The sequence below is a fragment of the Bufo bufo genome, chromosome 3, assembly GCF_905171765.1.
Source record: "Bufo bufo chromosome 3, aBufBuf1.1, whole genome shotgun sequence".
In the NCBI taxonomy this organism is placed as follows: domain Eukaryota; kingdom Metazoa; phylum Chordata; class Amphibia; order Anura; family Bufonidae; genus Bufo; species Bufo bufo.
The window spans coordinates 696,997,592-697,023,910 of record NC_053391.1 but is presented as its reverse complement, the minus strand read 5'-3'; positions in this window follow the sequence as shown (position 1 = coordinate 697,023,910).

The window sequence follows — 26,319 nt, the reverse complement described above, 5'->3', positions numbered from 1 at the left end:
ATCTCACCACCAGGGGGAGCCACTCCCCTAGTGGCAGTGACAATGGGGAAAAAATAAACGAACCAGCACCTCCACAATAAGTGAATATAAGAACGCAGGTGCACGCTACCTTGGCTAAAACACACTTGGATACGTAGAACTACAGGTAACAGCACTCTGCTAGTCAATTGCGCAAAGATATAAGCAAACACTAAAAGAATAAATGCTTAGGGGTCATACTTACTGCAAATGCAGCTAGAAGCTTTTTGCGAATATAATTGATCAAAAATATTTCGGGCCCATCTACCGGTCGTCAAGGTCGCTTCTAATCAGATGGGTCCTACTCTGACATGCCTCTCCTGGGCTTACAGCCTACAATCTGGGCAAAGTAGTACCAAGCTGCATCCTACACATGCCTCTCCCAGGTTGTGAGCCTGCAGTATGGGCTGGGTAGAATACAGCTGTACAAGCTATCTAATTAAAAGCACATGGTAAATGGGCTGGTGGTGCACGGTTCAATCTCACCACCAGGGGGAGCCACTCCCCTAGTGGCAGTGACAATGGGGAAAAAATAAACGAACCAGCACCTCCACAATAAGTGAATATAAGAACGCAGGTGCACGCTACCTTGGCTAAAACACACTTGGATACGTAGAACTACAGGTAACAGCACTCTGCTAGTCAATTGCGCAAAGATATAAGCAAACACTAAAAGAATAAATGCTTAGGGGTCATACTTACTGCAAATGCAGCTAGAAGCTTTTTGCGAATATAATTGATCAAAAATATTTCGGGCCCATCTACCGGTCGTCAAGGTCGCTTCTAATCAGATGGGTCCTACTCTGACATGCCTCTCCTGGGCTTACAGCCTACAATCTGGGCAAAGTAGTACCAAGCTGCATCCTACACATGCCTCTCCCAGGTTGTGAGCCTGCAGTATGGGCTGGGTAGAATACAGCTGTACAAGCTATCTAATTAAAAGCACATGGTAAATGGGCTGGTGGTGCACGGTTCAATCTCACCACCAGGGGGAGCCACTCCCCTAGTGGCAGTGACAATGGGGAAAAAATAAACGAACCAGCACCTCCACAATAAGTGAATATAAGAACGCAGGTGCACGCTACCTTGGCTAAAACACACTTGGATACGTAGAACTACAGGTAACAGCACTCTGCTAGTCAATTGCGCAAAGATATAAGCAAACACTAAAAGAATAAATGCTTAGGGGTCATACTTACTGCAAATGCAGCTAGAAGCTTTTTGCGAATATAATTGATCAAAAATATTTCGGGCCCATCTACCGGTCGTCAAGGTCGCTTCTAATCAGATGGGTCCTACTCTGACATGCCTCTCCTGGGCTTACAGCCTACAATCTGGGCAAAGTAGTACCAAGCTGCATCCTACACATGCCTCTCCCAGGTTGTGAGCCTGCAGTATGGGCTGGGTAGAATACAGCTGTACAAGCTATCTAATTAAAAGCACATGGTAAATGGGCTGGTGGTGCACGGTTCAATCTCACCACCAGGGGGAGCCACTCCCCTAGTGGCAGTGACAATGGGGAAAAAATAAACGAACCAGCACCTCCACAATAAGTGAATATAAGAACGCAGGTGCACGCTACCTTGGCTAAAACACACTTGGATACGTAGAACTACAGGTAACAGCACTCTGCTAGTCAATTGCGCAAAGATATAAGCAAACACTAAAAGAATAAATGCTTAGGGGTCATACTTACTGCAAATGCAGCTAGAAGCTTTTTGCGAATATAATTGATCAAAAATATTTCGGGCCCATCTACCGGTCGTCAAGGTCGCTTCTAATCAGATGGGTCCTACTCTGACATGCCTCTCCTGGGCTTACAGCCTACAATCTGGGCAAAGTAGTACCAAGCTGCATCCTACACATGCCTCTCCCAGGTTGTGAGCCTGCAGTATGGGCTGGGTAGAATACAGCTGTACAAGCTATCTAATTAAAAGCACATGGTAAATGGGCTGGTGGTGCACGGTTCAATCTCACCACCAGGGGGAGCCACTCCCCTAGTGGCAGTGACAATGGGGAAAAAAATAAACGAACCAGCACCTCCACAATAAGTGAATATAAGAACGCAGGTGCACGCTACCTTGGCTAAAACACACTTGGATACGTAGAACTACAGGTAACAGCACTCTGCTAGTCAATTGCGCAAAGATATAAGCAAACACTAAAAGAATAAATGCTTAGGGGTCATACTTACTGCAAATGCAGCTAGAAGCTTTTTGCGAATATAATTGATCAAAAATATTTCGGGCCCATCTACCGGTCGTCAAGGTCGCTTCTAATCAGATGGGTCCTACTCTGACATGCCTCTCCTGGGCTTACAGCCTACAATCTGGGCAAAGTAGTACCAAGCTGCATCCTACACATGCCTCTCCCAGGTTGTGAGCCTGCAGTATGGGGTTACCGTGCACCACCAGCCCATTTACCATGTGCTTTTAATTAGATAGCTTGTACAGCTGTATTCTACCCAGCCCATACTGCAGGCTCACAACCTGGGAGAGGCATGTGTAGGATGCAGCTTGGTACTACTTTGCCCAGATTGTAGGCTGTAAGCCCAGGAGAGGCATGTCAGAGTAGGACCCATCTGATTAGAAGCGACCTTGACGACCGGTAGATGGGCCCGAAATATTTTTGATCAATTATATTCGCAAAAAGCTTCTAGCTGCATTTGCAGTAAGTATGACCCCTAAGCATTTATTCTTTTAGTGTTTGCTTATATCTTTGCGCAATTGACTAGCAGAGTGCTGTTACCTGTAGTTCTACGTATCCAAGTGTGTTTTAGCCAAGGTAGCGTGCACCTGCGTTCTTATATTCACTTATTGTGGAGGTGCTGGTTCGTTTATTTTTTCCCCATTGTCACTGCCACTAGGGGAGTGGCTCCCCCTGGTGGTGAGATTGAACCGTGCACCACCAGCCCATTTACCATGTGCTTTTAATTAGATAGCTTGTACAGCTGTATTCTACCCAGCCCATACTGCAGGCTCACAACCTGGGAGAGGCATGTGTAGGATGCAGCTTGGTACTACTTTGCCCAGATTGTAGGCTGTAAGCCCAGGAGAGGCATGTCAGAGTAGGACCCATCTGATTAGAAGCGACCTTGACGACCGGTAGATGGGCCCGAAATATTTTTGATCAATTATATTCGCAAAAAGCTTCTAGCTGCATTTGCAGTAAGTATGACCCCTAAGCATTTATTCTTTTAGTGTTTGCTTATATCTTTGCGCAATTGACTAGCAGAGTGCTGTTACCTGTAGTTCTACGTATCCAAGTGTGTTTTAGCCAAGGTAGCGTGCACCTGCGTTCTTATATTCACTTATTGTGGAGGTGCTGGTTCGTTTATTTTTTCCCCATTGTCACTGCCACTAGGGGAGTGGCTCCCCCTGGTGGTGAGATTGAACCGTGCACCACCAGCCCATTTACCATGTGCTTTTAATTAGATAGCTTGTACAGCTGTATTCTACCCAGCCCATACTGCAGGCTCACAACCTGGGAGAGGCATGTGTAGGATGCAGCTTGGTACTACTTTGCCCAGATTGTAGGCTGTAAGCCCAGGAGAGGCATGTCAGAGTAGGACCCATCTGATTAGAAGCGACCTTGACGACCGGTAGATGGGCCCGAAATATTTTTGATCAATTATATTCGCAAAAAGCTTCTAGCTGCATTTGCAGTAAGTATGACCCCTAAGCATTTATTCTTTTAGTGTTTGCTTATATCTTTGCGCAATTGACTAGCAGAGTGCTGTTACCTGTAGTTCTACGTATCCAAGTGTGTTTTAGCCAAGGTAGCGTGCACCTGCGTTCTTATATTCACTTATTGTGGAGGTGCTGGTTCGTTTATTTTTTCCCCATTGTCACTGCCACTAGGGGAGTGGCTCCCCCTGGTGGTGAGATTGAACCGTGCACCACCAGCCCATTTACCATGTGCTTTTAATTAGATAGCTTGTACAGCTGTATTCTACCCAGCCCATACTGCAGGCTCACAACCTGGGAGAGGCATGTGTAGGATGCAGCTTGGTACTACTTTGCCCAGATTGTAGGCTGTAAGCCCAGGAGAGGCATGTCAGAGTAGGACCCATCTGATTAGAAGCGACCTTGACGACCGGTAGATGGGCCCGAAATATTTTTGATCAATTATATTCGCAAAAAGCTTCTAGCTGCATTTGCAGTAAGTATGACCCCTAAGCATTTATTCTTTTAGTGTTTGCTTATATCTTTGCGCAATTGACTAGCAGAGTGCTGTTACCTGTAGTTCTACGTATCCAAGTGTGTTTTAGCCAAGGTAGCGTGCACCTGCGTTCTTATATTCACTTATTGTGGAGGTGCTGGTTCGTTTATTTTTTCCCCATTGTCACTGCCACTAGGGGAGTGGCTCCCCCTGGTGGTGAGATTGAACCGTGCACCACCAGCCCATTTACCATGTGCTTTTAATTAGATAGCTTGTACAGCTGTATTCTACCCAGCCCATACTGCAGGCTCACAACCTGGGAGAGGCATGTGTAGGATGCAGCTTGGTACTACTTTGCCCAGATTGTAGGCTGTAAGCCCAGGAGAGGCATGTCAGAGTAGGACCCATCTGATTAGAAGCGACCTTGACGACCGGTAGATGGGCCCGAAATATTTTTGATCAATTATATTCGCAAAAAGCTTCTAGCTGCATTTGCAGTAAGTATGACCCCTAAGCATTTATTCTTTTAGTGTTTGCTTATATCTTTGCGCAATTGACTAGCAGAGTGCTGTTACCTGTAGTTCTACGTATCCAAGTGTGTTTTAGCCAAGGTAGCGTGCACCTGCGTTCTTATATTCACTTATTGTGGAGGTGCTGGTTCGTTTATTTATTTTTTCCCCATTGTCACTGCCACTAGGGGAGTGGCTCCCCCTGGTGGTGAGATTGAACCGTGCACCACCAGCCCATTTACCATGTGCTTTTAATTAGATAGCTTGTACAGCTGTATTCTACCCAGCCCATACTGCAGGCTCACAACCTGGGAGAGGCATGTGTAGGATGCAGCTTGGTACTACTTTGCCCAGATTGTAGGCTGTAAGCCCAGGAGAGGCATGTCAGAGTAGGACCCATCTGATTAGAAGCGACCTTGACGACCGGTAGATGGGTCCGAAATATTTTTGATCAATTATATTCGCAAAAAGCTTCTAGCTGCATTTGCAGTAAGTATGACCCCTAAGCATTTATTCTTTTAGTGTTTGCTTATATCTTTGCGCTATTGACTAGCAGAGTGCTGTTACCTGTAGTTCTACGTATCCAAGTGTGTTTTAGCCAAGGTAGCGTGCACCTGCGTTCTTATATTCACTTATTGTGGAGGTGCTGGTTCGTTTATTTTTTCCCCATTGTCACTGCCACTAGGGGAGTGGCTCCCCCTGGTGGTGAGATTGAACCGTGCACCACCAGCCCATTTACCATGTGCTTTTAATTAGATAGCTTGTACAGCTGTATTCTACCCAGCCCATACTGCAGGCTCACAACCTGGGAGAGGCATGTGTAGGATGCAGCTTGGTACTACTTTGCCCAGATTGTAGGCTGTAAGCCCAGGAGAGGCATGTCAGAGTAGGACCCATCTGATTAGAAGCGACCTTGACGACCGGTAGATGGGCCCGAAATATTTTTGATCAATTATATTCGCAAAAAGCTTCTAGCTGCATTTGCAGTAAGTATGACCCCTAAGCATTTATTCTTTTAGTGTTTGCTTATATCTTTGCGCAATTGACTAGCAGAGTGCTGTTACCTGTAGTTCTACGTATCCAAGTGTGTTTTAGCCAAGGTAGCGTGCACCTGCGTTCTTATATTCACTTATTGTGGAGGTGCTGGTTCGTTTATTTTTTCCCCATTGTCACTGCCACTAGGGGAGTGGCTCCCCCTGGTGGTGAGATTGAACCGTGCACCACCAGCCCATTTACCATGTGCTTTTAATTAGATAGCTTGTACAGCTGTATTCTACCCAGCCCATACTGCAGGCTCACAACCTGGGAGAGGCATGTGTAGGATGCAGCTTGGTACTACTTTGCCCAGATTGTAGGCTGTAAGCCCAGGAGAGGCATGTCAGAGTAGGACCCATCTGATTAGAAGCGACCTTGACGACCGGTAGATGGGCCCGAAATATTTTTGATCAATTATATTCGCAAAAAGCTTCTAGCTGCATTTGCAGTAAGTATGACCCCTAAGCATTTATTCTTTTAGTGTTTGCTTATATCTTTGCGCAATTGACTAGCAGAGTGCTGTTACCTGTAGTTCTACGTATCCAAGTGTGTTTTAGCCAAGGTAGCGTGCACCTGCGTTCTTATATTCACTTATTGTGGAGGTGCTGGTTCGTTTATTTATTTTTTCCCCATTGTCACTGCCACTAGGGGAGTGGCTCCCCCTGGTGGTGAGATTGAACCGTGCACCACCAGCCCATTTACCATGTGCTTTTAATTAGATAGCTTGTACAGCTGTATTCTACCCAGCCCATACTGCAGGCTCACAACCTGGGAGAGGCATGTGTAGGATGCAGCTTGGTACTACTTTGCCCAGATTGTAGGCTGTAAGCCCAGGAGAGGCATGTCAGAGTAGGACCCATCTGATTAGAAGCGACCTTGACGACCGGTAGATGGGCCCGAAATATTTTTGATCAATTATATTCGCAAAAAGCTTCTAGCTGCATTTGCAGTAAGTATGACCCCTAAGCATTTATTCTTTTAGTGTTTGCTTATATCTTTGCGCAATTGACTAGCAGAGTGCTGTTACCTGTAGTTCTACGTATCCAAGTGTGTTTTAGCCAAGGTAGCGTGCACCTGCGTTCTTATATTCACTTATTGTGGAGGTGCTGGTTCGTTTATTTTTTCCCCATTGTCACTGCCACTAGGGGAGTGGCTCCCCCTGGTGGTGAGATTGAACCGTGCACCACCAGCCCATTTACCATGTGCTTTTAATTAGATAGCTTGTACAGCTGTATTCTACCCAGCCCATACTGCAGGCTCACAACCTGGGAGAGGCATGTGTAGGATGCAGCTTGGTACTACTTTGCCCAGATTGTAGGCTGTAAGCCCAGGAGAGGCATGTCAGAGTAGGACCCATCTGATTAGAAGCGACCTTGACGACCGGTAGATGGGCCCGAAATATTTTTGATCAATTATATTCGCAAAAAGCTTCTAGCTGCATTTGCAGTAAGTATGACCCCTAAGCATTTATTCTTTTAGTGTTTGCTTATATCTTTGCGCAATTGACTAGCAGAGTGCTGTTACCTGTAGTTCTACGTATCCAAGTGTGTTTTAGCCAAGGTAGCGTGCACCTGCGTTCTTATATTCACTTATTGTGGAGGTGCTGGTTCGTTTATTTTTTCCCCGCTTCATGTCATAGCAGAGAATCAGGCTTCAAGTCATAGCAGAGAATCAGGCTTCATGTCATAGCAGAGAATCAGGCTTCACGTCACTTACCACTGGAACAGGCCATTGTCAGATATTTAGGCCCCGGCACCCAGACAGAGGAGAGAGGTCCCATAGCAGAAAATCAGGCTTCATGTCATAGCCGAGAATCAGGCTTCACGTCACCCACCACTGGAACAGGCCATTGTCAGATATTTTTAGGCCCCGGCACCCAGACAGAGGAGAGAGGTCCCATAGAAGAGAATCAGGCTTCATGTCATAGCAGAGAATCAGGCTTCAAGTCATAGCAGAGAATCAGGCTTCATGTCATAGCAGAGAATCAGGCTTAACGTCAACCAACACTGGAACAGGCCATTGTCAGATATTTAGGCCCTGCACCCAGACAGAGGAGAGAGGTCCCATAGCAGAGAATCAGGCTTTATGTCATAGCAGAGAATCAGGCTTCATGTCACCCACCACTGGAACAGGCCACTGTCAGATATTTTTAGGCCCCGGCACCCAGACAGAGGAGAGAGGTTCCATAGCAGAGAATCAGGCTTCATGTCATAGCAGAGAATCAGGCTTCATGTCACCCAACACTGGAACAGGCCATTGTCAGATATTTTTAGGCCCCGTCACCCAGACAGAGGAGAGAGGTCCCATAGCAGAGAATCAGGCTTCATGTCATAGCAGAGAATCAGGCTTCAAGTCATAGCAGAGAATCAGGCTTCATGTCATAGCAGAGAAACAGGCTTCATGTCACCCACCACTGGAACAGGCCATTGTCAGATATTTAGGCCCCGGCACCCAGACAGAGGAGAGAGGTCCCATAGCAAAGAATCAGGCTTCATGGCATAGCAGAGAATCAGGCTTCACGTCACCCACCACTGGAACAGGCCACTGTCAGATATTTTTAGGCCCCGGCACCCAGACAGAGGAGAGAGGTCCCATAGCAGAGAATCAGGCTTCATGTCATAGCAGAGAATCAGGCTTCACGTCACCAACCACTGGAACAGGCCATTGTCAGATATTTAGGCCCCGGCACCCAGACAGAGGAGAGAGGTCCCATAGCAGAGAATCAGGCTTCATGTCACCCACCACTGGAACAGGCCATTGTCAGATATTTTTAGGCCCCGACACCCAGACAGAGGAGAGAGGTCCCATAGCAGAGAATCAGGCTTCATGTCATAGCAGAGAATCAGGCTTCAAGTCATAGCAGAGAATCAGGCTTCATGTCATAGCAGAGAATCAGGGTTCACGTCACCCACCACTGGAACAGGCCATTGTCAGATATTTTGGCCCCGGCACCCATACAGAGGAGAGAGGTCCCATAGCAGAGAATCAGGCTTCATGTCATAGCAGAGAATCAGGCTTCACGTCACCAACCACTGGAACAGGCCATTGTCAGATATTTAGGCCCCGGCACCCAGACAGAGGAGAGAGGTCCCATAGCAGAGAATCAGGCTTCATGTCACCCACCACTGGAACAGGCCATTGTCAGATATTTTTAGGCCCCGACACCCAGACAGAGGAGAGAGGTCCCATAGCAGAGAATCAGGCTTCATGTCATAGCAGAGAATCAGGCTTCAAGTCATAGCAGAGAATCAGGCTTCATGTCATAGCAGAGAATCAGGGTTCACGTCACCCACCACTGGAACAGGCCATTGTCAGATATTTAGGCCCCGGCACCCATACAGAGGAGAGAGGTCCCATAGCAGAGAATCAGGCTTCATGGCATAGCAGAGAATCAGGCTTCACGTCACCCACCATTGGAACAGGCCATTGTCAGATATTTTTAGGCCCCGGCACCCAGACAGAGGAGAGAGGTCCCATAGCAGAGAATCAGGCATTATGTCATAGCAGAGAATCAGGCTTCATGTCACCCAACACTGGAACAGGCCATTGTCAGATATTTTCAGGCCCCAGCACCCAGACAGAGGAGAGAGGTCCCATAGCAGAGAATCAGGCTTCATGTCATAGCAGAGAATCATGCTTCATGTCACCCAACACTGGAACAGGCCACTGTCAGATATTTTTAGGCCCCGACACCCAGACAGAGGAGAGAGGTCCCATAGCAGAGATTCAGGCTTCATGTCATAGCAGAGAATCAGGCTTCATGTCACCCAACACTGGAACAGGCCACTGTCAGATATTTTTAGGCCCCGGCACCCAACAGAGGAGAGGTTTATTCAACTTTGGGTTGCCCCGCAATATAATGGTAAAATGAAAATAAAAAAAGGATTGAATGAGGAAGTGCCCTGGAGTACAATAATATATGGTTAAGGGGAGGTAGTTATAAATGTCTAATCTGCACAAGGGATGGACAGGTCCTGTGGGATCCATGCTTGGTTCATTTTTATGAACGTCAGCTTGTCCACATTGGCTGTAGACAGACGGCTGCGTTTGTCTGTAATGACTCCCCCTGCCGTGCTGAATACACGTTCAGACAAAACGCTGGCCGCCGGGCAGGCCAGCACCTCCAAGGCATAAAAGGCTAGCTCTGGCCACGTGGACAATTTGGAGACCCAGAAGTTGAATGGGGCCGAACCATCAGTCAGTACGTGGAGGGGTGTGCACAGGTACTGTTCCACCATGTTAGTGAAATGTTGCCTCCTGCTAACACGTTCCGTATCAGGTGGTGGTGCAGTTAGCTGTGGCGTGGTGACAAAACTTTTCCACATCTCTGCTATGCTAACCCTGCCCTCAGAGGAGCTGGCCGTGACAAATCTGCGTTGGCGACCTCTTGCTCTTCCTCTTCCTTCGCCTTGGGCTTCCACTGGTTCCCCTGTGACATTTGGGAATGCTCTCAGTAGCGCGTCTACCAACGTGCGCTTGTACTCGCGCATCTTCCTATCACGCTCCAGTGCAGGAAGTAAGGACGGCACATTGTCTTTGTACCGGGGATCCAGCAGGGTGGCAACCCAGTAGTCCGCACACGTTAAAATGTGGGCAACTCTGCTGTCGTTGCGCAGGCACTGCAGCATTTAGTCGCTCATGTGTGCCAGGCTGCCCAGAGGTAAGGACAAGCTGTCCTCTGTGGGAGGCTTATCGTCATCGTCCTGCGTTTCCCCCCAGCCACGCACCAGTGATGGGCCCGAGCTGCATTGGGTGCCACCCCGCTGTGAACATGCTTCATCCTCATCCTCCTCCACCTCCTCCTCATCCTTATCCTCCTCGTCCTCCAGTAGTGGGCCCTGGCTGGCCACATTTGTACCTGGCCTCTGCTGTTGCAAAAAACCTCCCTCTGAGTCACTTCGAAGAGACTCGCCTGAAAGTGCTAAAAATGACCCCTCTTCCTCCTCCTCCTCCTCCTGGGCCACCTCCTCTTCCATCATCGCCCTAAGTGTTTTCTCAAGGAGACATAGAAGTGGTATTGTAACGCTGATAACGGCGTCATCGCCACTGGCCATGTTGGTGGAGTACTCGAAACAGCGCAACAGGGCACACAGGTCTCGCATGGAGGCCCAGTCATTGGTGGTGAATTGGTGCTGTTCCGCAGTGCGACTGACCCGTGCGTGCTGCAGCTGAAACTCCACTATGGCCTGCTGCTGCTTGCACAGTCTGTCCAGCATGTGCAAGGTGGAGTTCCACCTGGTGGGCACGTCGCATATGAGGCGGTGAGCGGGAAGGCCAAAGTTACGCTGTAGCGCAGACAGGCGAGCAGCGGCAGGATGTGAATGCCGGAAGCGCGCACAGATGGCCCATCCTTTATGCAGCAGCTCTGACATGTCGTGGTAATTGTGAATGAACTTCTGCACCACCAAATTCTGCACATGCGCCAGGCAAGGGATGTGCGTCAAACCGGCTAGTCCCAGAGCTGTAACGAGATTTCGCCCATTATCGCACACCACCAGGCCGGGCTTGAGGCTCACCGGCAGCAACCACTCGTCGGTCTGTTGTTCGATACCCCGCCACAACTCCTGTGCGGTGTGGGGCCTATCCCCCAAACATATGAGTTTCAGAATAGCCTGCTAACGTTTACCCCGGGCTGTGCTGAAGTTGGTGGTGAAGGTGTGTGGCTGACTGGATGAGCAGGTGGAAGAAGAGGAGGAGGAAGCCGAGTAGGAGGAGGAGGCAACAGGTGTCACGGCCATGGTCATGGTTGTAACTCCTGTACCCGCATGCAGTTGCCTGCGGTCTTGGTGTTGTTGTCAATCACAGGTGAGGGCTATAGTATGTTGCCTCACCTGTGGTTGCCGCTGGCAACATTGTGTATGTGGCAGCAGAGCAGCCTGAGCGGTGCTAGGCAGCTTGCTGCAATATGCATGCGGTTGCCCCTGGCAACCTCTCTTTATAGGTGTGCCTTTTATTGGTGTGCACCGGGTGTTATAAGTGTGTGTGTGCACTTCCCCTTTAAGTTGATGTCTTCCCTTCCCTGGTGTTGGAAGGGTTAACTTCCTTCCTAGTGTGTGTGTGCACTGGGTGTGTCTGACTGTGGGTGTGGCTACTTGGCCCTATAAAGCCTCAGTGAATAGCAGTAGTCAGTGGGGGTGCTTCAGCCATGCTTGCTGGAGACATCCTCCTTGTTACTTACCATCTGCCAGTGAGGGCCACCCTGGTGGTCATAAACGTTATGTCTGGTAGTAGTTTATGGTTTATCTGTTATTGCAGCATATGGTTTACTGGGTTCCCGTGTGATGTCTGTTGTGTGCTGTGTCCTTGGTGTTGGTTGTGGATAGCAGCACTTGCACGTGGGTTCCAGGTTGTGTGTCTGTGGCAGGTAATGGTGGAACTAGTCTCACTTACCTGTCATTGCCATATGTCTGTTTATGTTCCCCCTTTCTATGTAGCTTGGCCAGTGAGAGTCCTGTTCCTCCGTGTCTAGGAGGAACGGGTCGTCTTACCCTGCTCCTAGTCCAGGGCCACCCTGAGGGCGAGCAGGAATATCAGGTTCCGGAGTATGAGCCCTCCTACCTTCAGGGTTGGCTCATACGGATAGGAGACAAGGCCAGAGTTAGGGATGTGTAGGAGGTGACCAGCTCCCTAATTCTCTGTCCTGGCCTTGCAGCGACTCCATCTGCTGATACCGCATGGCTGAGGGTTTTCCCCATCCTTAGCCGTGACAACAGGAGGCAAAGAATGTTGCCCTGCGATCCTTGGCGGCGGAAGGACGTGCGCCAAACGGCTCTCCGCCTGGGGCCCAGCCACCATTACATTTACCCAGTGTGCAGTTAGGGAGATATAGCGTCCCTGGTCGTGCTTACTGGTCCACGTATCTGTGGTTAGGTGGACCTTGCCACAGATGGCGTTGCGCAGTGCACACTTGATTTTATCGGATACTTGGTTGTGCAGGGAAGGCACGGCTCTCTTGGAGAAGTAGTGGCAGCTGGGAACAACATACTGTGGGACAGCAAGCGACATGAGCTGTTTGAAGCTGTCTGTGTCCTCCAGCCTGAATGACAGCATTTCATATGCCAGTAGTTTAGAAATGCTGGCATTCAGGGCCAGGGATCGAAGATGGCTAGGTGGGAATTTACGCTTTCTCTCAAATGTTTGTGAGATGGAGAGCTGAACGCTGCCGTGTAACATGGTGGAGGTGATTGGTGATGGAGGTGGTGGTGTTGGTAGTACATCCTCTGTTTGTTGGGCGGCAGGTGCCAATGTTCCTCCAGAGGCGGAGGAAGCGGCCGAGGCAGCAGCAGAAGAGGGAGCAGGAGGAGCCTGAGTGAGTTCCTTGTTTTTAAGGTGTTTATTCCACTGCAGTTCATGCTTTGCATGCAGGTGCCTGGTCATGCAGGTTGTGCTAAGGTTCAGAACGTTAATGCCTCGCTTCAGGCTCTGATGGCACAGCGTGCAAACCACTCGGGTCTTGTTGTCAGCACATTGTTTGAAGAAGTGCCAGGCCAGGGAACTCCTTCAAGCTGCCTTTGGGGTGCTCGGTCCCAGGTGGCGGTGGCCAGTAGCAGGCGAACTCTCTTGGCGGCGGGTGTTCTGCTTTTGCCCACTGCTCCCTCTTTTGCTATACTGTTGGCTCGGTCTCACCACTGCCTCTTCCTCTGAACTCTGAAAGTCAGTGGCACGAACTTCATTCCATGTGGGGTCTAGGACCTCATCGTCCCCTGCATCGTCTTCCACCCAGTCTTCCTCCCTGACCTCCTGTTCAGTCTGCACACTGCAGAAAGACGCAGCAGTTGGCACCTGTGTTTCGTCATCATCATAGACGTGCTGAGGTGGTATTCCCATGTCCTCATCATCAGGAAACATAAGTGGTTGTGCGTCAGTGCATTCTATGTCTTCCACCCCTGGGGAAGGGCTAGGTGGATGCCCTTGGGAAACCCTGCCAGCAGAGTCTTCAAACAGCATAAGAGACTGCTGCATAACTTGAGGCTCAGACAGTTTCCCTGATATGCATGGGGGTGATGTGACAGACTGATGGGCTCGGTTTTCAGGCGCCATCTGTGCTCTTTCTGCAGAAGACTTGGTGGGAGATAATGTGAACGTGCTGGATCCACTGTCGGCCACCCAATTGACTAATGCCTGTACCTGCTCAGGCCTTACCATCCTTATAACGGCATTGGGGCCCACCAAATATCGCTGTAAATTCTGGCGGCTACTGGGACCTGAGGTAGTTGGTTCACTAGGACGTGTGGCTGTGGCAGAACGGTGGCAGAGGGTCCACTAACACCACCACGACCATGTCCGCGTCCCTTACTAGATGTTTTCCTCATTGTTACCGTTCACCACAATAAGAAAAAAATTATTTGTCCCAATGTATTGAATTCAAATTCAGGCCTTTTTTTTTACAGGCTCCTAACACTATCTGGCTATATATTTAAGTACTGTATTACACTAATTCCTATCATTGTGAAGCAGAATTCACCAAGCGTTGGATTGTTCACCCACTAATAGGGAACGTGAGCTGGGTTTAGACCGTCGTGAGACAGGTTAGTTTTACCCTACTGTAGATTGTGTTGATTGTGTTGTCGCAATAGTAATCCTGCTCAGTACGAGAGGAACCGCAGGTTCAGAAATTTGATGTATGTGCTTGGCTGAGGAGCCAATGGGGCGAAGCTACCATCTGTGGGATTATGACTGAACGCCTCTAAGTCAGAATCCCCCCTAAACGTGACGATACCGCAGTGCCGAGGAGCCCAGGTTGGCCTGGGATAGCCGGCTTCCCCCCTCGCGTGGGGTGGTGGGCCGACGCGTAGAGCCGCACGCCTCGTGGCCAGAGCGCGGTCAGAAGCCCTGCCGCCTCTCTCCCGGAGCGCATCGCACGTTCGTTGGGAACCCGGTGCTAAATCATTCGTAGACGACCTGATTCTGGGTCAGGGTTTCGTGCGTAGCAGAGCAGCTACCTCGCTGCGATCTATTGAAAGTCATCCCTTGAGCCAAGCTTTTGTCGCAAAGGAACCGCGGGGCAGAAGCCGACCCTCCCACGAAAAGAGGGTCGACCATGCACGCTCTCCTGGGTGGGGGGAGTGTTTGCATCACTGCTAATGCAGGACTTTCCGGCCTTTATCGGGCTGAGGCAGACCTGGGGCGCGCTGGTGGACTATGGGCGTGGCCTGGGGGCGCCCTCTCCTCCCCACACCCTCTTCAGGCAAGTCAAGAGGCTTGTGCACCCCGGTGGGCTTAATGCTCGTCCCTGGAGGGGGTACGGCCAGGTGGGCTTAATGCTCGTCCATGGAGGGGGTACCGCCAGGTGGGCTTAATGCTCGTCCCTGGAGGGGGTACCGCCAGGTGGGCTTAATGCTCGTCCCTGGAGGGGGTACCGCCAGGTGGGCTTAATGCTCGTCCCTGAAGGGGGTAGCGCCAGGTGGGCTTAATGCTCGTCCCTGGAGGGGGTACCACCAGGTGGGCTTAATGTCCTAATGCCCCCTCTGCAAGTCTCGGCCTCCTAGCTCCGAGGGAAACCGTTGGAGGTGACTTCCATGACACAAGGGGGACTTTGTGAAATCTGTACCCAGGATTATGGAAGTGTAATCGGGTAACATAATCCGAATTTGACCCTCTGCCATTCCCTGAGGGAAAGTGTCAAAGACAAGCTTGAGGGCTCCTCTTGGAGCCCTAGACCCCCTCTACAAGGCCTGCAAGTCTCGGCTTCCTAGCTTGAAAGGGGACCGCTGGGTGGAACTTCTATGGAGGAGGGGGACTTTGTTAAAAATGTCCACAGGAGTTATGGAAGTGTAATCGTGTAACATAATCCAACTTTGGCCCTCTGCCATTCCCTGAGGGAAAGTGTCCGAGACAAGCTTGAGGGCTCCTCTTGGAGCCCCAGACCCCCTCTACAAGGCCTGCAAGTCTCGGCATCCTAGCTTGAAAGGGGGCCGCTGGGTGGAACTTCCATGGAGGAGGGGGACTTTGTGAAAAATGTCCCCAGGGGTTATGGAAGTGTAATCGCGTAACATAATCCGACTTTGGCCCTCTGCCATTCCCTGAGGGAAAGTGTCTGAGACAAGCTTGATGGCTCCTCTTGGAGCCCTAGACCCCCTCTACAAGGCCTGCAAGTCTCGGCCTCCTAGCTCCGAGGGAAGCCGTTGGAGGTGACTTCCATGACACAAGGGGGGACTTTGTGAAAAATGTACCCAGGCTTATGTAAGTGTAATCGGGAAACATAAGACGACTTTGGCCCTTTGCCATTCCCTGAGGGAAAGTGTCCCAGACAAGCTTGATGGCTCCTCTTGGAGCCCTAGACCCTCTCTACAAGGCCTGCAAGTCTCGGCCTCCTAGCTCCGAGGGAAGCCGTTGTAGGTGACTTCCATGACACAAGGGGGGACTTTGGGAAAAATGTACGCAGGTTTATGGAAGTGTAATCGTGTAACATAATCCGATTTTGGCCCTCTGCCATTCCCTGAGAAAAATTGTCCCAGACAAGCTTGAGGGCTCCTATTGGAGCCCTAGATTCCCTCTACAAGGCCTGCAAGTTTCGGCTTCCTAGCTTGAAAGGGGGCTGCTGGGTGGAACTTCCATGGAGGAGGGGGACTTTGTGAAAAATGTCCCCAGGGGTTATGGCAGTGTAATCGGGTAACATAATCCGACTTTGGCCCTTTGCTATTCCCTGAGGGAAAGTGTCCGAGACAAGCTTGAGGGCTCCCCTTGGAGCCCTAGACCCCCTCTACAAGGCCTGTAAATCTCGGCCTCTTAGCTCCGAGGGAAGCCGTTGGAGGTGACTTCCATGACACAAGGGGGGACTTTGTGAAAAATATACCCAGGCTTATGTGAGTGTAATCGGGTATCATAATCCGACTTTGGCCCTCTGCCATTCCCTGAGGGAAGGTGTCCCAGACTAGCTTGAGAGCTCCTCTTGGAGCCCTAGACCCCCTCTACAAGCCCAGCAAGTCTGGGCTTCCTAGCTTGAAAGGGGGCCGCTGGGTGGAACCTCCATGGAGGAGGGGGACTTTGTGAAAAATGTCCCCAGGGGTTATGGAAGTGTAATCATGTAACATAATTTGACTTTTGCCCTCTGCAATTCCCTGAGGGAAAGTGTCCGAGACAAGCTTGAGGGCTCCTCTTGGAGCCCTAGACCCTCTCTACAAGGCCTGCAAGTCTCGGCCTCCTAGCTCCGAGAGAAGCCGTTGGAGGTGACTTCCATGACAGGAGGGGGGACTTTGTAAAAAATGTACCCAGCCTTATGTAAGTGTAATCGGGTAACATCATCCGACTTTGGCCCTCTGCCATTCCCTGAGGGAAAGTGTCCCAGACAAGCTTGAGGGCTCCTCTTGGAGCCCTAGACCCCCTCTACAAGGCCTGTAAATCTCGGCCTCTTAGCTCCGAGGGAAGCCGTTGGAGGTGACTTCCATGACACAAGGGGGGACTTTGTAAAAAATATACCCAGGCTTATGTAAGTGTAATCGGGTATCATAATCCGACTTTGGCCCTCTGCCATTCCCTGAGGGAAGGTGTCCCAGACTAGCTTGAGAGCTCCTCTTGGAGCCCTAGACCCCCCTCTACAAGCCCAGCAAGTCTGGGCTTCCTAGCTTGAAAGGGGGCCGCTGGGTGGAACCTCCATGGAGGAGGGGGACTTTGTGAAAAATGTCCCCAGGGGTTATGGAAGTGTAATCGTATAACATAATCCGACTTTGGCCCTCTGCCATTCCCTGAGGTAAGTGTCCCAAACAAGCTTGAGGGCTCCTCTTGGAGCCCTAGACCCCCTCTACAAGGCCTGCAAGTCTCGGCCTCCTAGCTCCGAGGGAAGCCGTTTGAGGTGACTTCCAAGACACAAGGGGCGACTTTGTGAAAATGTACGCAGGCTTATGGAAGTATAATCGTGTAACATAATCCGACTTTGGCCCTCTGCCATTCCCTGAGGGAAAGTGTCCCAGACAAGCTTGAGGGCTCCTCTTGGAGCCTAGACCCCCTCTACAAGGCCTGCAAGTCTCAGCTTCCTAGCTTGAAAGGGGGCCGCTGGGTGGAACTTCCATGGAGGAGGGGGACTTTGTGAAAAATGTCCCCAGGGGTTATGGAAGTGTAATCATGTAACATAATTTGACTTTTGCCCTCTGCAATTCCCTGAGGGAAAGTGTCCGAGACAAGCTTGAGGGCTCCTCTTGGAGCCCTAGACCCTCTCTACAAGGCCTGCAAGTCTCGGCCTCCTAGCTCCGAGAGAAGCCGTTGGAGGTGACTTCCATGACAGGAGGGGGGACTTTGTAAAAAATGTACCCAGCCTTATGTAAGTGTAATCGGGTAACATCATCCGACTTTGGCCCTCTGCCATTCCCTGAGGGAAAGTGTCCCAGACAAGCTTGAGGGCTCCTCTTGGAGCCCTAGACCCCCTCTACAAGGCCTGTAAATCTCGGCCTCTTAGCTCCGAGGGAAGCCGTTGGAGGTGACTTCCATGACACAAGGGGGGACTTTGTGAAAAATATACCCAGGCTTATGTGAGTGTAATCGGGTATCATAATCCGACTTTGGCCCTCTGCCATTCCCTGAGGGAAGGTGTCCCAGACTAGCTTGAGAGCTCCTCTTGGAGCCCTAGACCCCCCTCTACAAGCCCAGCAAGTCTGGGCTTCCTAGCTTGAAAGGGGGCCGCTGGGTGGAACCTCCATGGAGGAGGGGGACTTTGTGAAAAATGTCCCCAGGGGTTATGGAAGTGTAATCGTATAACATAATCCGACTTTGGCCCTCTGCCATTCCCTGAGGTAAGTGTCCCAAACAAGCTTGAGGGCTCCTCTTGGAGCCCTAGACCCCCTCTACAAGGCCTGCAAGTCTCGGCCTCCTAGCTCCGAGGGAAGCCGTTTGAGGTGACTTCCAAGACACAAGGGGCGACTTTGTGAAAATGTACGCAGGCTTATGGAAGTATAATCGTGTAACATAATCCGACTTTGGCCCTCTGCCATTCCCTGAGGGAAAGTGTCCCAGACAAGCTTGAGGGCTCCTCTTGGAGCCTAGACCCCCTTTACAAGGCCTGCAAGTCTCAGCTTCCTAGCTTGAAAGGGGGCCGCTGGGTGGAACTTCCATGGAGGAGGGGGACTTTGTGAAAAATGTCCCCAGGGGTTATGGAAGTGTAATCATGTAACATAATTTGACTTTTGCCCTCTGCAATTCCCTGAGGGAAAGTGTCCGAGACAAGCTTGAGGGCTCCTCTTGGAGCCCTAGACCCTCTCTACAAGGCCTGCAAGTCTCGGCCTCCTAGCTCCGAGAGAAGCCGTTGGAGGTGACTTCCATGACAGGAGGGGGGACTTTGTAAAAAATGTACCCAGCCTTATGTAAGTGTAATCGGGTAACATCATCCGACTTTGGCCCTCTGCCATTCCCTGAGGGAAAGTGTCTAAGACAAGCTTGAGGGCTCCTCTTGGAGCCCTAGACCCCCTCTACAAGGCCTGTAAATCTCGGCCTCTTAGCTCCGAGGGAAGCCGTTGGAGGTGACTTCCATGACACAAGGGGGGACTTTGTGAAAAATATACCCAGGCTTATGTGAGTGTAATCGGGTATCATAATCCGACTTTGGCCCTCTGCCATTCCCTGAGAGAAGGTGTCCCAGACTAGCTTGAGAGCTCCTCTTGGAGCCCTAGACCCCCTTCACAAGCCCAGCAAGTCTGGGCTTCCTAGCTTGAAAGGGGGCCGCTGGGTGGAACCTCCATGGAGGAGGGGGACTTTGTGAAAAATGTCCCCAGGGGTTATGGAAGTGTAATCGTATAACATAATCCGACTTTGGCCCTCTGCCATTCCCTGAGGTAAGTGTCCCAAACAAGCTTGAGGGCTCCTCTTGGAGCCCTAGACCCCCTCTACAAGGCCTGCAAGTCTCGGCCTCCTAGCTCCGAGGGAAGCCGTTTGAGGTGACTTCCAAGACACAAGGGGCGACTTTGTGAAAAATGTACGCAAGCTTATGGAAGTATAATCGTGTAACATAATCCGACTTTGGCCCTCTGCCATTCCCTGAGGGAAAGTGTCCCAGACAAGCTTGAGGGCTCCTCTTGGAGCCTAGACCCCCTCTACAAGGCCTGCAAGTCTCAGCTTCCTAGCTTGAAAGGGGGCCGCTGGGTGGAACTTCCATGGAGGAGGGGGACTTTGTGAAAAATGTCCCCAGGGGTTATGGAAGTGTAATCATGTAACATAATTTGACTTTTGCCCTCTGCAATTCCCTGAGGGAAAGTGTCCGAGACAAGCTTGAGGGCTCCTCTTGGAGCCCTAGACCCTCTCTACAAGGCCTGCAAGTCTCGGCCTCCTAGCTCCGAGAGAAGCCGTTGGAGGTGACTTCCATGACAGGAGGGGGGACTTTGTAAAAAATGTACCCAGCCTTATGTAAGTGTAATCGGGTAACATCATCCGACTTTGGCCCTCTGCCATTCCCTGAGGGAAAGTGTCCCAGACAAGCTTGAGGGCTCCTCTTGGAGCCCTAGACCCCCTCTACAAGGCCTGTAAATCTCGGCCTCTTAGCTCCGAGGGAAGCCGTTGGAGGTGACTTCCATGACACAAGGGGGGACTTTGTAAAAAATATACCCAGGCTTATGTAAGTGTAATCGGGTATCATAATCCGACTTTGGCCCTCTGCCATTCCCTGAGGGAAGGTGTCCCAGACTAGCTTGAGAGCTCCTCTTGGAGCCCTAGACCCCCCTCTACAAGCCCAGCAAGTCTGGGCTTCCTAGCTTGAAAGGGGGCCGCTGGGTGGAACCTCCATGGAGGAGGGGGACTTTGTGAAAAATGTCCCCAGGGGTTATGGAAGTGTAATCGTATAACATAATCCGACTTTGGCCCTCTGCCATTCCCTGAGGTAAGTGTCCCAAACAAGCTTGAGGGCTCCTCTTGGAGCCCTAGACCCCCTCTACAAGGCCTGCAAGTCTCGGCCTCCTAGCTCCGAGGGAAGCCGTTTGAGGTGACTTCCAAGACACAAGGGGCGACTTTGTGAAAATGTACGCAGGCTTATGGAAGTATAATCGTGTAACATAATCCGACTTTGGCCCTCTGCCATTCCCTGAGGGAAAGTGTCCCAGACAAGCTTGAGGGCTCCTCTTGGAGCCTAGACCCCCTCTACAAGGCCTGCAAGTCTCAGCTTCCTAGCTTGAAAGGGGGCCGCTGGGTGGAACTTCCATGGAGGAGGGGGACTTTGTGAAAAATGTCCCCAGGGGTTATGGAAGTGTAATCATGTAACATAATTTGACTTTTGCCCTCTGCAATTACCTGAGGGAAAGTGTCCGAGACAAGCTTGAGGGCTCCTCTTGGAGCCCTAGACCCTCTCTACAAGGCCTGCAAGTCTCGGCCTCCTAGCTCCGAGAGAAGCCGTTGGAGGTGATTTCCATGACAGGAGGGGGGACTTTGTAAAAAATGTACCCAGGCTTATGTAAGTGTAATCGGGTAACATCATCCGACTTTGGCCCTCTGCCATTCCCTGAGGGAAAGTGTCCCAGACAAGCTTGAGGGCTCCTCTTGGAGCCCTAGACCCCCTCTACAAGGCCTGCAAGTCTCGGCTTCCTAGCTTGAAAGGGGGCCGCTGGGTGGAACTTCCATGGAGAAGGGGGACTTTGTGAAAAATGTTCCCAGGGGTTATGGAAGTGTAATCGTGTAACATAGAAACATAGAATGTGTCGGCAGATAAGAACCATTTGGCCCATCTACTCTGCCCAATATACTGAGTACTATGGATAGCCCCTAGCCCTATCTTATACGAAGGGTGGCCTTATGCCTATCCCATGCATGCTTAAACTCCTTCACTGTATTTGCAGCTACCACTTCTGCAGGAAGGCTATTCCATGCATCCACTACTCTCTCAGTAAAGTAATACTTCCTGATATTACTTTTAAACCTTTGCCCCTCTAATTTAAAACTATGTCCTCTTGTAGCAGTTTTTCTTCTTTTAAATATTCTCTCCTCTTTTACCTTGTTGATTCCCTTCATGTATTTAAAAGTTTCTATCATATTTCCTCTGTCTCGTCTTTCTTCCAAGCTATACATGTTAAGGTCCTTTAATCTTTCCTGGTAAGTTTTATCCTGCAATCCATGTACCAGTTTAGTAGCTCTTCTCTGAACTCTCTCCAAAGTATAAATATCCTTCTGGAGATATGGTCTCCAGTACTGAGCACAATACTCCAAATGAGGTCTCACTAGTGCTCTGTAGAGTGGCATGAGCACCTCCCTCTTTCTACTAGTAATGCCTCTCCCTATACACCCAAGCATTCTGCTAGCATTTCCTGCTGCTCTATGACATTGTCTGCCTACCTTTAAGTCTTCTGAAATAATGACCCCTAAATCCCTTTCTTCAGATACTGAGGTTAGGACTGTATCACTGATTTTATAATCCGACTTTGGCCCTCTGCCATTCCCTGAGGGAAAGTGTCCCAAACAAGCTTGAGGGCTCCTCTTGGAGCCCTAGACCCCCTCTACAAGGCCTGCAAGTCTCGGCTTCCTAGCTTGAAAGGGGGCCGCTGGGTGGAACTTCCATGGAGGAGGGGGACTTTGTGAAAAATGTCCCATGGGGTTATGGAAGTGTAATCGGGTAACATAATCCGACTTTGGCCCTCTGCCATTCCCTGAGGGAAAGTGTCCCAGACAAGCTTGAGGACTCCTCTTGGAGCCCTAGACCCCCTCTACAAGGCCTGCAAGTCTCGGCCTCCTAGCTCCGAGGGAAGCCGTTGGAGGTGACTTCCAAGACACAAGGGGTGACTTTGTGAAAAATGTACGCAGGCTTATGGAAGTGTAATCGTGTAACATAATCCGACTTTGGCCCTCTGCCATTCCCTGAGGGAAAGTGTCCCAGACAAGCTTGAGGGCTCCTCTTGGAGCCCTAGACCCTCTCTACAAGGCCTGCAAGTCTCGGCCTCCTAGCTCCGAGGGAAGCCGTTGGAGGTGACTTCCATGACACAAGGGGGGACTTTGTAAACAATTTACCCAGGCTAATGTAAGTGTAATCGGGTAAGGCCTCTTTCACACTTGCGTTGTCCGGATCCGGCATGTACTCCACTTGCCGGAATTACACTCCGGATCCGGAAAAACGCAAGTGTACTGAAAGCATTTGAAGACGGAACCGTCTTCCAAATGCTTTCAGTGTTACTATGGCACCCAGGACGCTATTAAAGTCCTGGTTGCCATAGTAGGAGCGGGGAGCGGGGGAGCGGTATACTTACAGTGTCATCGCAATTCATGCGACTCTCCTTCTTCTTTGTGTGGTGCCAAATCAATTAGAAGAATAAGTATGTGTACAGCATACTGCTTTATAATGAGACCAGACACTATGTGGTTTCATGAAAGCATCTTCTCATCCTCTTTGAGCCATGGTAGAAGAGAGCAGGCGAGAGAGAGACTTTTATTTACAGTACATACACTTAAATAGCAGACATGACATCACAAAAGGGGTGTTCCTTAAGAAGAGGCTATTGGCTCCTTAACCTGATAGGAGTGGTTTCAGAATCCCCTCTTTCCCCCTCCCTCATTGACCTTCTCATACATATGGTTTGCAGCCATCTAGTGGACAGAAATGTGTACTACAGAATATTCTCATTATATATTCATAAAATCATAAATCCTTCTCTCACAAATCCCTCCTTTTGCAGGAAATAGACCAGAGGTGAACAGGCAAAGTGAGGTACTCTCCCAACGCCCTAAACAGCGAAGAGCTGGACTTTCCTTATTGCTTCACCAGGTCCCCTCAACTCCCTTTCGGGTTTGCCTTCACCTTGTCCTATTTACCCCGCAACCACCAACAAGGTTTTATTTACTTAAGGATGGAATAATCTGTGTCTTTGACAGGGGCACAGCACATATACATAGTGTGGGCATGGATGTATTATACATTTTCAAAAACAATTTTCCTAAAATGTAGAACTATATGACAGCCTGTTAAAACCAAATTCTAATAACATTGTAGTCGCTGAACCAGTTCCCAAAACATTATTCTGGCCATGATATTAATTTCAGAATTTTTCCCATCAGTTCATTTGATAGAGTTCCATCAGTTTCTTCAGATCCTTGGTGATCCTTCCATCAGGTTCTTCAGATCCTTGGTGATCCTTCCATCAGGTGCAGTGTTGTCCTGGATGTAGATGCAGCCGTTCTTGTAGACCCCTCCTTTTTCTGCTGTCAAGGACCAGTCGGTTCTGTAGAGTCATCACTGGAAAAGAGCTCAGTTGTTCCACCATTCCCTTAACAGCATCACAGATATAATTCACAAATCTCTGTTGATGACAATAGAGCTGTTAATCCAATCAAAAAAATTATTATTATTAATTTTTTTATACTACTAATCATGGGAATTAATGACTCGAATCCTGCAACTATCTGACTTTTTGCTTTAAATTAATCAGAAACTCTACTACAGACTCCTATGGCATCCATGTATCCATGTATAAACGTGAGTCAAAGGATGTAGGCAGTGACCTCCTTAGTCGTGACCGGACAATGTTTTCTGATTTGATCCTACTCAGGAGGTGAGAGTAGAACAAATGGCATCAGTACCCGATCAGGACTTGATCAGGGTACATTGACCACTTCATTCCACCTGCATCCTGGGTTGGAGTTTCAAATCTCCACACAATCACCAGATATCTGCGTTTTGATCATTTTGGTTGATAAACCGACTGTCAGAGTAAACGTTAGAGTCACTACTTGTCTTCTTCAGCTGAATTATGTAAGAACAATATCCTGGAGGGAAAACACCAAAGGGCTTTCCTGTATAAATCCTGTCTCTAAGGTCAGTTTGTCATTATATTTTAAATTTGGCCAAATATTTAATGCCAATTATAGGTAAGGATGTAGGAGCCACAGAAGCAACTGAACTTTGAGATTTCGCCCTTACCAACATTCTAAATTTGCCTAGGGGATCTTGGTCACTTACACATGCTCCTAAAACATATATCCCCGAATCCTGTTGGATAGGATTTCTAATGGACAGGAACAGAGGATTACATTCATCATGTTTACAACTGTTTGGTGGGGTTCCCTTCAGGATAGTCATCCTTTGCGACAAACCTTCGCCTTTACTGACTCTAGAGGTAGTTTCCACTAGATTATATTCCCAACACTTCAGACTAGTACTCCATTCTGTTAATTTCCAATATCCACAGTTGGTATGGTCATATTTAAATACAATTACCGTAGACTGGGTCAGTCCCCGTCACACAGATGTACTTATCAGACCAAAACCAAGTGTCCTATCTGTCATCTGTCTTACAGTCCACTATACGGCAAAAGTCAACTTAGTTGTTCCTGACTCATCTTGATAATATATCACCATTGGAATTTGATTTGACTGTGATTTCCCCTTTGTACAATATGGAACAAACAATAAGGCATGAAACAACATTATGGCTCTTATAGTCCTGACACTTGATTGCAATACGATCAGTTTCTCCTTGCAATTCGACAGCAGTGGCGGCGGTTATCAGGACTTGATGTAGATCTTCAAACCGTAGCTCTAGGACTTTCCACCCGTCTCTTGTTTCATCACTATCCAATCTCCTGATTGTGAAGAATGAATCGCTTCTTTACAGTCTGGATTCTAGGAAACAACTAAAACTTGGAAATACACATTAGACAATAACTTGTGCAACAGACAACATCATTTTGGAAAACTACTATGCTGCATCTGGAACTATTGGGGAAATAGACACCTAATCCAGGAGCATTCCCAAAGAGTACTTCATAAGGACTTAGGCCTATCTTCCGGTTAGATGTATATCGGATGGAGAAAAACCCCAGGGATAGGTACTCTCACCTCAGTCAGTATCTTTTAGCTGTAGCCTTTGCTACAGGCCAAATCTCCGAATATCCTGGAAAGAGATCAATATAGACAGACATATTCACACTGTTCCACCTTTGTTCTGAATGTAGTCAATCCGCAGTCTCTGAAATGGGTAAGATGACCTTGGCATATGCCTTCCTGGAACTCCCATAGTTCTCCTATCATTATTACAGCAACTAACCTAGTGGCAGCATTGTTGAACCCAGGAGTCATCCACCACAGAACCCAATCACACCTTCTCTCTCTCGATTTTCCCATGTTCTAAATCCATCCTCTTTAGGTAGAGTGCCCTCTGAAGGAAGAGTTTATTACCAACTCTCCAGAGTCCTATTATCACTTCTACCTTTATCCTTTGATGTTTCCTTTCAGCCTCTGTAGCCTTTATCTGAAAAAGGCAAACTTTTTGGAAATCCACTGGCCATAAGCCATCCTTTATCACACAGATTTCCACTTAGGGTAGACTTCAGGTAATAATGTAGCCTCTACCTCCTCAGGCAGCATCAGGGCATCAAACATCCTTCATACACTCAGCTCTCATTATTGATGGGCTTAGCCATGGATCAAACAAAATCTCTGCTTCACTAGATTAGACCATAATAATGAGTGATACCGAAGGCATACCTGGATGTTAGTAGTCTTACCCTCAGCCATCTTACCAACCTCAGCAAGTGTCTCCAGCTCTGTCTCCTGCACTACCATTGCTGGACGGAGTGGTTCTTTCTTGACAACATCAGATTAAGTAGGAACAGCATATCCTGTCCGAGGTGATCCATCTTCCAGGAACCTGAAATGATCTACCAGAAACTCAAAAATGTGGTTATTAATTGGAGACATTAAATT